Below are 13,878 nucleotides of genomic sequence, written 5' to 3'. Positions count from 1 at the left end.
GACTCTGTGTTTAAATGACACTGCTATAAAGCCAGTGCTTTTGTTGTTAAAATCTGCCCTTTGAGTATGGATGGACGATCCAGTGCTACAACTGCAGTCAGAAAAGGCAAAATAGTATCTACTGATAAATATTTGTTGCACTAAAAATCATTGTTGTGTCTGCATGGCCTAAAATGTTTTGTTTGTATCAGTATAAAATGGACCCAGTTTCGTGCTTTCTCCTTAAATCCTGCATAGTCGCTCCACTAAATAGACGGATCCACCGATGATGCTATTGCGTGGCTGTGTCCTGTGAAGATAGGTATGACTCACCAAGCAATACAGTGTTAATAATGTAGCGTAGTCCCATTAGGAGTGCGACAGGTGTACTGCTCGTTTGGCCAGAAGGAGTGTAGGTCATTGGCGTTTACTGAACTAAGAATATTGAAGCACTGGTTGTATGATTGAATGATCGCAAGTACGAATTTGGTATAAACACATCGCGCGAAAGCAAATTTGCATGAGCATGCTGACCTGCATGTGAGTGAGTTTACTTTTACGTGGCTTTCAGCAATATAACAGTGGACACCGGAAATGGGTTTCATACACTGAACCTTGAAGTGAATCAACCCTGGTCTTCGGTGTAAAGAGCGAACGCTTTTCTGCATGTGCGTGTGTTGCATCTATAAGCGACGGTAAGAGCGGCAGTAAGTTCCTGGTAAAGCAGTGGATTCGTTTATGTCCATATCAGAGTTAGAGCCGTTTTGGGAGCATTTAGTTTGGTTTTTTTTGTGAATGTTGGCTGGTTGGTTGTTGTTTTCCGCTGCGTTCGGCAATATTCCAGCTATATGGTGGTGGTAAATAAATAATCGAGTCTAGACCAGATAATACATTCATCAACAGCATGAGACCTATGCAATTGGGATACGATGACATGTGTCGACCAAGTCAGCGAGCCTGACCACCCTATATCCTTAGTCGCCTCTTACGACAAGCATGGGATCTATCCTGGATATTCATGGTTTGACTTGCAATGGTTCACGTGTTTTCCGAACACAGCAGCTATGGCTTGGTTAACGAGAGATCAACGACAACAAGATATTGGACGTTTAGACGCTGTTCAACGTGCTCTAGTCACTGCTAATGACTTGCGTACGAACGATAGAGCGTCTTAGACAGCGATACAAATCCACCAACAGCACTGATGACCACAGGTAGTGGTCGACCCCGTGTAACAACACGTCGCCAGGACTATCATATCGTCCATCAACGCCTCTCGTTAACCTAGCCATAGCTGTTCAGAAAACAAGTGAACGATTGCCATTTAAGCCAGCAAGTTATGCCCTTCCACAAGCAAAAACATTTCAAACCTCAATCTCAAACAATACATTATTGGGCAGTACAGGCTATACGACCACGATTTATGTTTTCCTCAAATTTGACTTCCTGTGAATATTTTCTTAAAAATAGGTTAAAATACTGCATTGATACTTAAATTTCATTTCCAATATTACGACGTTTCTTTTGCCTTTCAGTATATATATTTATTACCCATACAGGTGTGGAGATCCTGTGTATTATCTTCTTTGATATTTGCACAGTGTTCAATTTTAGTGATTCTCGACGTCGATTGGTCGATCGTATATTTGTACATTTTCATTGGATGTCGGAACTTCTTTCACACCACTACGTTCATTCATAATATACTAGCCACATAAAGAAACTGTGCACACAGAACCTTCCTTCAGCATTGGAATACAACACAGAAAAGACGAAATGATGTAGACACTTTATAAGCTGAAGTATTGGGCCAAAACAACATGTCAAAAGAACACGAACAATATCCGTAACGATGACGTCAGAAGTTCAAAAGTGAGTAGGGGGTCACATGTCGCAGTCACAAAGTCATTAACGGGTTTGACCATCATGCGCGTGAAGCACAGCAATGCATCGTCGACGCATAGAGGCTACTAAATGAGCATTGAAGGCCTGGGGAATGGTTTGGGACGTGATCACTGCCGTCTGGAACCTGTGTCTGAGATGAGTCACCCGAATCCATCTGTCCTGTCTTGGCGTCTTTACTCGGGGACGCGCAGAACGTGGGTGGTCGGCGACGTCATTACTGTTTCCATAACGCCTGACCAATGCAAATATCGTGTTACGATGGCATTGGAAATGTGCTGCCACCAGTTGTTGGCTCATGCTTGCTCATGCCTTCTCGAACCATTCCAATGGTTTTATGACGTTGAGCAGATGTTAATCTCGGAATGATGTGCATGTGACTTGTCATGTGAATTTGTGAACGTTTGAATCACCAAAGATCAAGCTTTTGACAGTGACAGCAATTTCTGAGTTTCACATGTTGTGTGCAGATGCACAGGCTGCACGTGCAGTAACACATTGTAAGTCCATAGGCCACCATCAATGACGTCACGTCGCCTGGCACCTGCATGAGCGTTTGATTGTCTCCAATACTTGCTATGTTCACACCTTTATTTATGTATAAAGACGTTGTCTGCCTATCTTTATATTTTCTGTGTGCACAGTTTCATTATGTGGCCGGTATATTTCATCGATGAATTGACCGTGCAGTAATCGCACTGATTCGAGATTTTGAAAACGAACTAAAAAAAACACACAAAAAACCATACAGGATTTCGCTTCATTTCATACTTCATTAACAATATGGCGTCGTTTACTTAACAACATGTTTTGTAATTAATAATTGTATAATCGTATTTTGTAAACAAACATGGCTACCCAGTTAACTGCAATCAACGTCAATGACCTGGTCAAGGTGAACGGACACATTACTATAAACATGTAAATTCCTTTCACGTGTATGTGATAAACACTAAACATGGTGAAATGGAAGTCGGAAGGTAATAATAATAAATTTATATGGCGCTAAACTCCACTGGGGCGGGCTCATAGCGCATACAAGAGTCAAGGAAAAGTAAAATACTTGGTAGCAGTACAAGGTCACTTTAAAAGTACAAATGGAACAGATGAGTCTTTAAGACAGTCTGGCAGTGAGTTCCATTTAGTGGCAGCTGCAACACTAAAGGACTTGTAACCAAAGGACCTTTTCTTCCATGGCGGCACTATGAGTCTCTGTTGATTCTCAGACCTGACAGAACGTGATGGAATGTACATACAAACAAGGTCACACAGGTATGATGGGGCCAGATTCTGAACGCACTGATATGCTAGGGTGAGGATTTGAAAGTCCACTCTCGCAGCTACTGGGAGCCAATGTAACGCCTTAAGCACCGGTGTTATGTGCCCTCTTGAGGGAGATCTGGTGACTATCCTCGCCGTTAGATTTTGCACTGGCACCAGTGAAGAGCCACCTCCTCGTGGTGGGTGCTGGGTAACGCTAAGAGCTCTTCAAACACAGGCACAACCCCCCGTGGACCCGGGGGTATATTTGGTCCACCAACCCGTTTGCCGTGGGTTGCGCCCCTGTGTCGGTGGAGGACGGGATTCTGGTGGTTGAGGTGTTCCTGTTGCCCAACACACCACTTCGCCCCTTACTTCACCTAGACGGGTGGTTGAATGGGCCCGGTTCAAGCAATCGGCTGGTCACGCCAGGTCCTGTGCATAGTGAATATTATTGCACATATTTGATATATTATTTTGGTCTTGGATATTCTAAATTCAAATTATTCATGACATTGTATTGCCTAGAGTCCAATGTCAGAAGGCGGTGGCTCACAATTATTCATGACATTGTATTGCCTAGAGTCCAATGTCAGAAGGCGGTGGCTCATAGGCCAATCTGGCATAATTGACCTCCGTGTTCTGTTGGTCTTCAGGTAAATGTCTAGGGCGGAACCACCCTTACTTTTACTCTGTTTGACTATTGTAGCTACCTGTGTCTCTTTTGCTGGAGTATAGCATCCCTGTAACCCTGGTGTTTGAAATCGGTTTCCACTCCGACACCGTTCTTGTTGATACTCCATGGTGGCAGGGGAACAGGGATGCTGAATTTTCCTCTATTACCATGGCAACACTACAATATACTGGTTCTCGATCAAACAATAAAAGAAGGCATTTAGACATTGATACAACTTCTTCTGATAATGAAATCACTTCACAAAATAATGTTAACTCATGGCCACGTTTTCTAGTGGTGGCTCACCTCTCAAGATAACCCTTTTGTTGTGTCGAAGGAATTTGTGGACATGTCAAGAAAGTCAGTCGTCTCCGAAACGGGACCCTGCTTGTTGAATGTTCACGTCGACAACAATCCATTAATTTGCTGAAAGCAAGTCATTTCGGTACAACAGAAATTGCTGTCTCTGTTCACAAATATCTCAATTCATGTAGAGGTACAATTTGTGATCGTGCATGATGTCGCTCTGAAATGTCTGAGGAGGACATTGCAGTAGAACTCAAATCTCAAGGAGACACATCTGTGAAAAGATTCACCAGAAAGGATCAAGACAGAATTGTTCACACGACCACCTATCTTTTCACTTTTGCTCTCCCCAAAGTTCCATCTTCAATTTAGGCTGGCTATTTTAACATTGAGGTGGATGTATATATACCTAATCCACTTCGCTGTTATAACTGCAAGAAGTTTGGACATGGGGCCAGGTTGTGCAACAATCCTCCAGCATGCTCCCGTTGCAGCAAAGATCATGACGGTTCTAACTGCACAGATGATATTAGATGTGCTGACTGCAACGTTGAGCATTTTTCTTCCCCAAAATCTTGACCTTTCTACCAGAAGCAATCACAGATACTCAAACTAAAGCATACCAATAATATTTCCTTTTCTTAAGCAACTAAATTACTGGCTACACAAACTCATATTACTCCATCATCAATCTCTTACTCTGCTGTCGTTTCTGCGTCAAAATCCAAAGTTAACAGAGCTTGTCAGACAGATATTTGCTGGGTCACAGACAAGCAGTCCATGTTTTCAATTGATAGAGACTGAGATTCACCCTGAACCTCAGGCTTCGTCTGAACCAGAAACTGAAATTGGGACAGTACAAAAATCACAAAAATCTGTAAAACTAACAAGTAAGGAAAGAAAACAATTAAAAAAGAAAGAATTATGATCCCTCAAACATGTTGAGGTGGCTTTCCCATTAACATCCTTCATAGAGGTTCATAACAGCTTTGAACCTTTGGACATGGAACGGAGAGGATCTTCACACGGAGAGGATCTACCCCAAGATCCCGATCTCCAGTTAAGCCTCCATAAGCTGTTCTTTTAATATTCTTCAGTGGAATTGTAGAGGATTAAGAAACAATGTTAATGATTTGCAACTTTTAATTCAAGACTTTATACCATCAGCATTATGTTTGCAGGAAACCTACCTCAAATCCACAGATAATTTTGATATAAGGCAATATGATTCCTACAATTGTTTTTCACCTCCAGGTGATAAGGCTACTGGAGTATCTTCTATTTTAGTTAATCATGGAACTATCCACAGCGTTGTTCCTCTCAATACCCCTCTTCAGGCAGTTGCATTTCGTGTTACTCTCCATATTGTTGTCACCTTGTGTTCACTGTACATTCCACCATCAGCAGCAGGCTGACCTTCAGATGCTTTATGACCAACTCCCCAAACCTTGCAATATCATGGGAGATTTAAATGGTCATAACTCGCTTTGGGGCAGTAGTAACACCAACACAAAAGGAAAGATTCTCTAGGATTTCTTCACAAATACCGATTTATGTATTTTTAATGATAGTTCTAGCACATATCTTCATCCTGCAACTGGTTCATACTCCTCTCTGGATTTATCTGTTGCGGATTCAAGTTTATACAATGAATTTGAGTGGTCCGTCCACGATGACCTTTGTGGAAGTGACTATTTTCCCACTATTCTATCATCCATAAACCCAAGTGATGCCGCCCCATCGTCAAAGTGGAACTTTAACAAGGCAGATTGGTCTTATTTGAGACTTTATGCAATAACAGATTAAAACCCGAATTCTTTCCAAATGTGTCTGATCCTATTCAGATGTTTTCTGATGAACTAAATATGATTGCTGATGATTGTATTCCAAAGTCCTCTATGGTTCCACACATCCGTAAGCCATAGTTTAATTTGGACTGCAAACAAGCTAGAAAGGCTAGGAAGAAGGCAGAAAAATATTTCCGTCGACATCCAACAGTCCATAACTTAAATCAGTTTCAAATTTCAAACGCCAAGGCTCGTCGTACATTTAAACAAAATAAACGACAGTCATAGCAACACTATGTTTCCAAAATTAACTCACGTACACCTATTTCTAAGGTATTGAATATGGTGAAGAAGATTAAAGGTAAAGGGTCCAAATGCAGTGTCCACCATCTGAAGGGAGGTGACAATTTATGGACGAATAAGGCTGAAATTGCAAATAAGCTAGGCGAAACTCTCGCCAAGCATTCATCGTCATCCAATTATGTCCCTGAGTTTCAGAAATACCAGAAACAACAGGAAAAGAAAAGAATTAATTTCAACTCAGAAAATGTTGAAGACTATAACGAACTATTTTCGTTACATGAGCTCCATACCGCCCTCGAGCAAGCTCATGATAGAGCATCAGGGGCTGATAATATACACTATCAGCTCTTGAAGCATTTACCCGAGTCGTGTTTGGAAACACTTCTAAATATATTCGATTCAATATGGACTTCAGGGAATTTCCCAACTTCGTGGCGTAATGCCATTGTAGTCCCTATTCCAAAACCTGGCCGGGATCATACTGATCCGTCTAATTACAGACGAATCTCTTTGACGAGTTGTGTCTGTAAAACCATGAAACGAATGGTAAACAACAGATTAACTTGGTATCTTGAAACCAATAACCATATCACAGATATTCAATGTGGTTTCAGGAAAAGTCATAGTACCATTGATCATTTGGTATGACTAGAATCCTTTGGCAAAATTGCAATAGTAAATGCAACATGCAGTATCGATATTCTTTGATCTCGAGAAAGCTTATGATACCACCTGGAAGCATGGCATTTTACAGGATTTACAAGATTTTGGTCTAAGGGGTCGTTTACCTCTTTTTACATAACAGTTTTTAACAGACTGGCAATTTCAAGTCCGAGTGGGTTCAACCCTGTCTGATCATTATAATCAGGATCAGGGTGTCCCACAAGACAGTATTTTGTCTGTCACATTGTTTAGTATTAAGTTCAACAGTTTATCCAAGGTTTTAAATGATTCAATCGATGGATCATTTTTAGTGGATGATTTTAACATTTCTTGTCTCGGTAAGAATATGCATACTATTGAACGGCAACTACAGTTGTGTTTAAACAAAATAAAAAAATGGTGTCTTGAAAACGGCTTTAAATTTTCTAAATTAAAAACTAATTGCTTACATTTCTACCATAAATATAAACCACATAAAGACCCAGAACTGTTTTTATATGGCACTCCCATCAAAGTTGTAAAAGAGGCCGAGTTCTTGGGTCTGATTTTCGACTCCCATTTAACCTTTCTTCCGCATATCAAATCCCTAAAAAGCTAAATGCCTGAAGGCACTCGATTTATTGAAAGTCGTTTCTAATTCAAAGTGGGAGTGGACCAAACTACCCTCCTCCACCTTTATCGATCATTGGTCCGCTCGAAACCTGATTACGGCTCCATCGTATAAAGCAATCTAAAACTACTTGATTCTGTCCACAACGGAGGCCTAAGACTTTGTCTTGGGTCCTTTAGAACCTCTCCTATTGATAGTCTTTATGTTGAGGCTGATGACCCATCCCTTAATCAACGTCGTATCAAACAAGTGTAGAAGTGAACACAGCAAACATACCCCTGCTTCCCACTTTGGGACATGGAAATGACTTATATTGATATAAATAATATGACAACGATCATCAGCTCACAAGACTTTCTCCTTGACTCTACTAAACTTTATATACATGTTAGATAATAGCTTTGCCATGTACTGATTACAGTAATAATTTATGTAAACATTATTTTTTTGTGTTTTCCGTGGAAACCTGACATACAATTGAACTTGACTGTCTCATGTTGCACACAATGAAGTGGACGTAGATGAAGATTGTTATTTTTAGCACATGGCATATCTGTGGGTCATGATTAACTTGTGTATTAACTTTGGTGAACCTAGCATGTATAGTTTCGATGATATGATGTGGCCAGGTAACCATCAAACACATTTTGCACCAAGTCCAGTTTCCATGGAAACAGCAACAAAAAAAAAAATTCTGAAAAGACTTTCAAACAGCAAAACGCACATCAAAGGGTAATGATTAACATGTGTGTGAACCTAGCATGTAAACTTTAAGAGATATGCTGAGGACAAAACCATCAAACACATTTGGCACTGTCGTGTTTCCATGGAAACAGCAAAAAAACTAAATTCTGAAAAAAACTTTAAAATAGCAAAAGGAACATCAATGGGTAAAAATTAACATGTGTGTGAAGTTTGGTGAACCTAGCATGTAAACTTTAAGAGATATGCTCCGGACAAACTTTCGGGACGGAAGGACAGAATGAACGCTATATACCGCGTTACTTCGTAGCGGGGGTATAATTATCATTACAGTATATAAAAAACCCTATTCTAACGAGTCTAATCCTGCATTTAACTGTGTTTTCAATCCTCTTTATGAGGATTTATACAACAAAAAGTCTTCCTCTCTGTTCCGCCTCTTGGGCTAAGAATTAAACCATTCATTTCTGCTGCCGGCATTGAGCTGGAAAATATATCTCCTTCCCGTGTTCTTTCTTCTCCTCCTTGGCAACTGGTGAGGCCTGAAGTTGACCTAACTCTGACAAAGTTTAAGAAATCTGAAACTAATGAATTACAATATAAACAAGAATATAATCAATTAAAACATAAATATAATACATACAAATCCTTATTTACAGATGGGTCCAAGGATCGTGGCACGGTGGCATGTGCCACTGTCATTGGATCCAGAACAATATCTTCTCGATTACCAAATAACAGCTCTATTTTCACAGCAGAAGCTAAAGCATTATTAACAGCTCTTAAATATATTAATAAACATCCCTCAAGGCAGTATTTTGTCTGTCACTTTATTTAGTATCAAGATTAACAGTTTATCCAAGGTTTTAAACGATTCCATTGATGGATCACTTTTTGTGGATGATTTTAACATTTCTTGTCGTGGGAAAAATATGCATACTATTGAACGGCAATTGCAGTTGTGTTTAAATAAAATAAATAAATGGTGTCTTGAAAACGGTTTTAAATTCTCCAAATCCAAAACTAATTGTCTACACTTTTGTAGAAAATATAAACCGCATAAAGATCCAGAACTATCTTTAAATGGCACTCCCATCAAAGTTGTGAAGGAGGCCAAATTCTTGGGTCTAATCTTCGACTCCCATTTAACTTTTTTGCCACATATTAAATCACTGAAAGCCAAATGCCTGAAGGCACTCGATTTGTTGAAAGTTGTTTCAAACTCAAAGTGGGGAGGGGATCATGCTACCCTCCTCCACCTCTATCGATCATTGGTCCGCTCGAAACTCGATTATGGCTCCATCGTATATGGTGGAGCCTGCAAAAGCAGCCTAAAACTACTGGATTCTGTCCATCACCAAGGCCTAAGACTTTGTCTTGGGTCTTTTAGAACCTCTCCTATTGACAGTCTTTACGTCGAGGCAGATGAACCTTCTCTTAACCAACGCCGTATAAAATTATCTTTACAATATGTTACGAAATTATATTCTAACGAGACTAATCCTGCATTTCACTGTGTCTTTCATCCCTTTATGAGGATTTGTATTACAAAAACCTTCTCTTGTTCCGCCTCTTGGGCTCAGAATTAAGCCATTTATTGCTGCTTCCGGCATTGAGCTGGAAAATATAGCTCCTTCCGTCTTCTTTCTTCTCCTCCTTGGCAATTGGTTAGGCCACAAGTTGACCTAACATTAACAGCATTTAAAAAGCAGAAACTAATGAATTACAATATAAACAAGAATATCATCAATTAAAAAGTAAATATAATACATATAAATCCTTATTTACAGATGGATCCAAGGATGGTGGCGCGGTGTCATGTGCCACTGTCATTGGATCCAGAACCATCTCTTCTCGTTTACCAGATAACAGCTCTATTTTTTACAGCAGAAGCAAACGCCATATTAACAGCCTTAAAATATATTAAAACACACCCTAAATATCAACAATATATCATCTTTTCTGACTCACTTTCTTGCCTTCAGGCTATTAAAATATTTCTTGTAAACATCCACTTTTATTAGAAATTATTGAATTATATAATGAGCTTGCAACAGGCCAATGCGACATCGTCTTTTGTTGGTTACCCAGCCACGTTGGCATTTCTGGGAATACAATGGCCGATCTTGCTGCTAAGGCAGCACTCAACAAATCTGTGACACCTTCTTATTCCTTACTCTGATTACAAAGCCAGCATTAGAACATACATCCGCGATCTAATGCAGAAGAAGTCAGGACACCCAAGTAGGTATTAATAAATTACATGCAATAAAACCCTACATTGGTTATACCTACTTGGGTTGTCAGTCCAGATTTGAAGAGGTCATTATGCGACGATGTCGCATTGGCCATACCAGATATACTCATGAATATTTATTGAACGGCGAAGATCCTCCGTTTTGTATCCCTTGTGATGAAAGGATCACAGTCAAGCATGTCTTGCTTGACTGCATCGAATATTCCATCACAAGGGATATCTATTTCACATCAAAACACTGAAGGATCTTTTTAATAATGTCAATTCTCGTTTAATTCTTGCATTTTTAAAAAAACTAGATTTGTTGACTGATTTGTAAATAGGTATATATTTTATTATTGGTAGTTTAGATTAGAAACTGAGATTGTTAGTGGCTGTACCCTCAAAGGGGGTTGACGTAGCGTAAAATTATTGTCCTCCTGAGGGGGTACGTAAGTCCCAAAACTTTCAAAGTCAATTTAAGTGTACCTGCTTTTTTAATCGTAGAATATGTGTGTTTTTAATTTATGGCTAGATTTCTCTTCTGTCGTCAATGGCTGAAGGGATGGTGTAAATCCAGCTAGGGTCCATGCAGGTAGCAAAGGCACTGTAAGTCCCCATGGTCCCTAGTATGGTGATCTACCTTCAGTTGTTGGCGATCTATAGTCCATTTTTACATTGTATTGTCTTCTTTAATTGGAATGTTTTAGCTTTTTTCGCTAGTTTTATATTGATAGCTGTGATTATCTAGTATTTTTACTGTCCTTCGTTGACAGGGTTTTATATATTATATGTCTGTATTACAAATTTAGAACTCGTTTTAGTCACGATATGGCTGAAATATTGCCGATGTGACTTTAAATCTTAACTCACTCACTCACTCACTCATTAATAAACACCGTAAATATAAACAATTTTTTCCGATTCGCTTTTGTGTCTTCAGGCTATTAAAAATCTTTCTTGTAAACATCCACTTTCATTAGAAATTATTGAATTGTATAATGAGCTTGCTACTGGCCAATGCGACATCGTCTTTTGTAGGTTTCCCCAGCCACGTTGGCATTTTTCGGAATACAATGGCCGATCTTGCCGCCAAGGCAGCACTCAATGCATCTGTGACACCACTTCTTATTCCATAGTCTGATTACAAAGCTAGCTTTAGAACCTACATCTGTGATCTGATGCAAAAGAAGTGGGACACCCAAGTAGGTATTAACAAATTACATGAAATAAAACCCTATATTGGTTACACTTACTTGGGTTGTCAGTCCAGATTTGAAGAGGTCATCATGCGACGATGTCGTATTGGCCATACAAGATGCTCATGTATATCTATTGAAAGGCGAGGATCCTCCGTTTTGTATCCCTTGTGATGAGAGAGTCACTGTCAAGCATATGCTGCTTGACTGTGTTGAATTCTCCATCATAAGGGATAAATATTTCAATATCAAAACAGTAAAGGACCTCTTTCATTATGCTAATTATCATTTAATCATTGATTTTTTAAAAGAGATAGATTTGTTAAATGAATTTTGATATATGTTTTGTAAATAGATAAGGTTTTATAAATGGTAGTTTAGATTATCAACTTCGATTGTTAGCGGCTGTATCCTCAAAGGGGGTTGAAGTAGCGTAAAATTATTGTCCTCCTGAGTGGGTACGTAAGTCCCAAAACCTTCAAAGTGAAATTTTCTCGTTCCAAGTTTTTAAACGTAATATTTTTGTTCTTTTAAATTTCGGATAAATTATCCTACAGTCGCCAGCGGCTGAAGGGATGGTGTAAATCCAGCTAGGCTCCATGCAGGTAGCAAAAGTAATGTAAGTCCCCATGGTTCCTAGTTTGGTGATCTACCTTCAGTTGTTGGCGATCTATAGCCCGTGTTTTATATTGTATTGTCTCCTTTAATTGGAATGTTTTAGCTTTGTTCGCTAGTTTTATATTATATCTTTGATTATTCAATTCAATTTCAACCTACCAGGATTTTTAAACGTAGTATTCTTGTTATTTTAAGTTTGGCTAACATTTCTTACAATCGCCAAGAGTTGAAGGGATGGTATAAATCCAGCTTGGGTCCATGCAGGTAGCAAAGGTACTGTAAGTCCCCATGGTCCCTAGTATGTTGATCTACCTTCAGATGTTGGCGATCTATAGCCCGTATTTTATATTATATTGTCCAAATAGTGCTACTTTCCACACTAGTTTTAGTTGTAATTGTGATATTCTAGTTGTTTTACTGTTCTTCGTCGGCGGGGTTTTATAATATACATATCTATCCATTTCAATGTCACATAAGTTCTCGTCACGATATGGCTGAAATATTGCCGATGTGACGTTAAATAATAACTCACTCACTCACTAATTTTGCACTTTTTGAAGCTTACTGAGGAGTTTTGCCGGTATCTTGCAAGCAGACTATTGCAGTATTCTGTACGTGAGTAGTATAGTAGGTGGGAGCAGACGGTCCTTTTGGTGGAGGGAAGGTGGAGGGAAGGTAAGGACATGGATTGGCTGATGTAAGTCACGTGAGCATAGCTGATAGGTAAATATAGACAGCACGTCACAGGTCAGGAAAGTTCAATGAAAGGTGTGGGTGTTTTAAGGCAGTCGTGCAGAAAACTCTTCTGCAGCGAGAAAAACAAAAGCAAAGTGTCCTGAATAGAGCTATGTATAGCATGCTGCCCTGAATAGACAGACATACAGTACCCGTCAGCCAGTTTTGAATTGAGCGCGCTTGACAACTCACGTGACTCCGTCGTTTTAAATAGCCCGCGCTCGACCTGTTTTGATGAATGCGGGGTGTGTGTGTTGAAAGTACATCGTATCACAATAGAGACGGGTTGTGTCAACATGGTTCGGAGATGGAATCTTCGAGTCATGTAAAATGTAGTTGAAAAACATTTCATACAGAACGCGTCCTGTACAAGTATAACACTATCAAAGTAATGGAAAGTTGGTGTAGGTTTATGTTATTTCATGCTAGTTTTTTTTTTCCATCCAAATATAGCTTGATGAGAAATAAATGATTTTGAGCCATGTACACTAATGGATACAGTTTTAGTTTTACTAGACAGCGAGATGTTTGAAAAAAAAGAGGCTAGATAGAGATAGAAGCATATCAATATCATATAGCACACGTATAATACCATGAAAGTCACTTCATTTGGAGAGAAACGAAAGAAAATAGAAATAGGAATCTGCTTATTGAAACAGTTCTGTCGTGCCCTGTTCAGACAGAGAACAGATTTGAGAAATTTAGGACGTGACACCCTCCCACCTCATCATTTCAAAATGCGTAAACTGTGTTGGCTCATATAAAATAAAGATAGTTATACCTCAGTCCAAAAATGAACTCGCAAAATATCAGTGACATTTTGAAAATAACTAAATCCAGCTTCAGTTGTAGATTGCATCACATTTTAAGCAACGTGATCAGACTGAAAACCATAGTTCACA

The sequence above is a fragment of the Haliotis rubra genome, unplaced genomic scaffold (genome assembly GCF_003918875.1).
Source record: "Haliotis rubra isolate DU_JTF1 unplaced genomic scaffold, ASM391887v1 Scf432, whole genome shotgun sequence".
NCBI lineage: Eukaryota > Metazoa > Mollusca > Gastropoda > Lepetellida > Haliotidae > Haliotis > Haliotis rubra.
The sequence above is the reverse complement of the archived record's forward strand: the minus strand, read 5'-3'. Positions refer to the sequence as shown.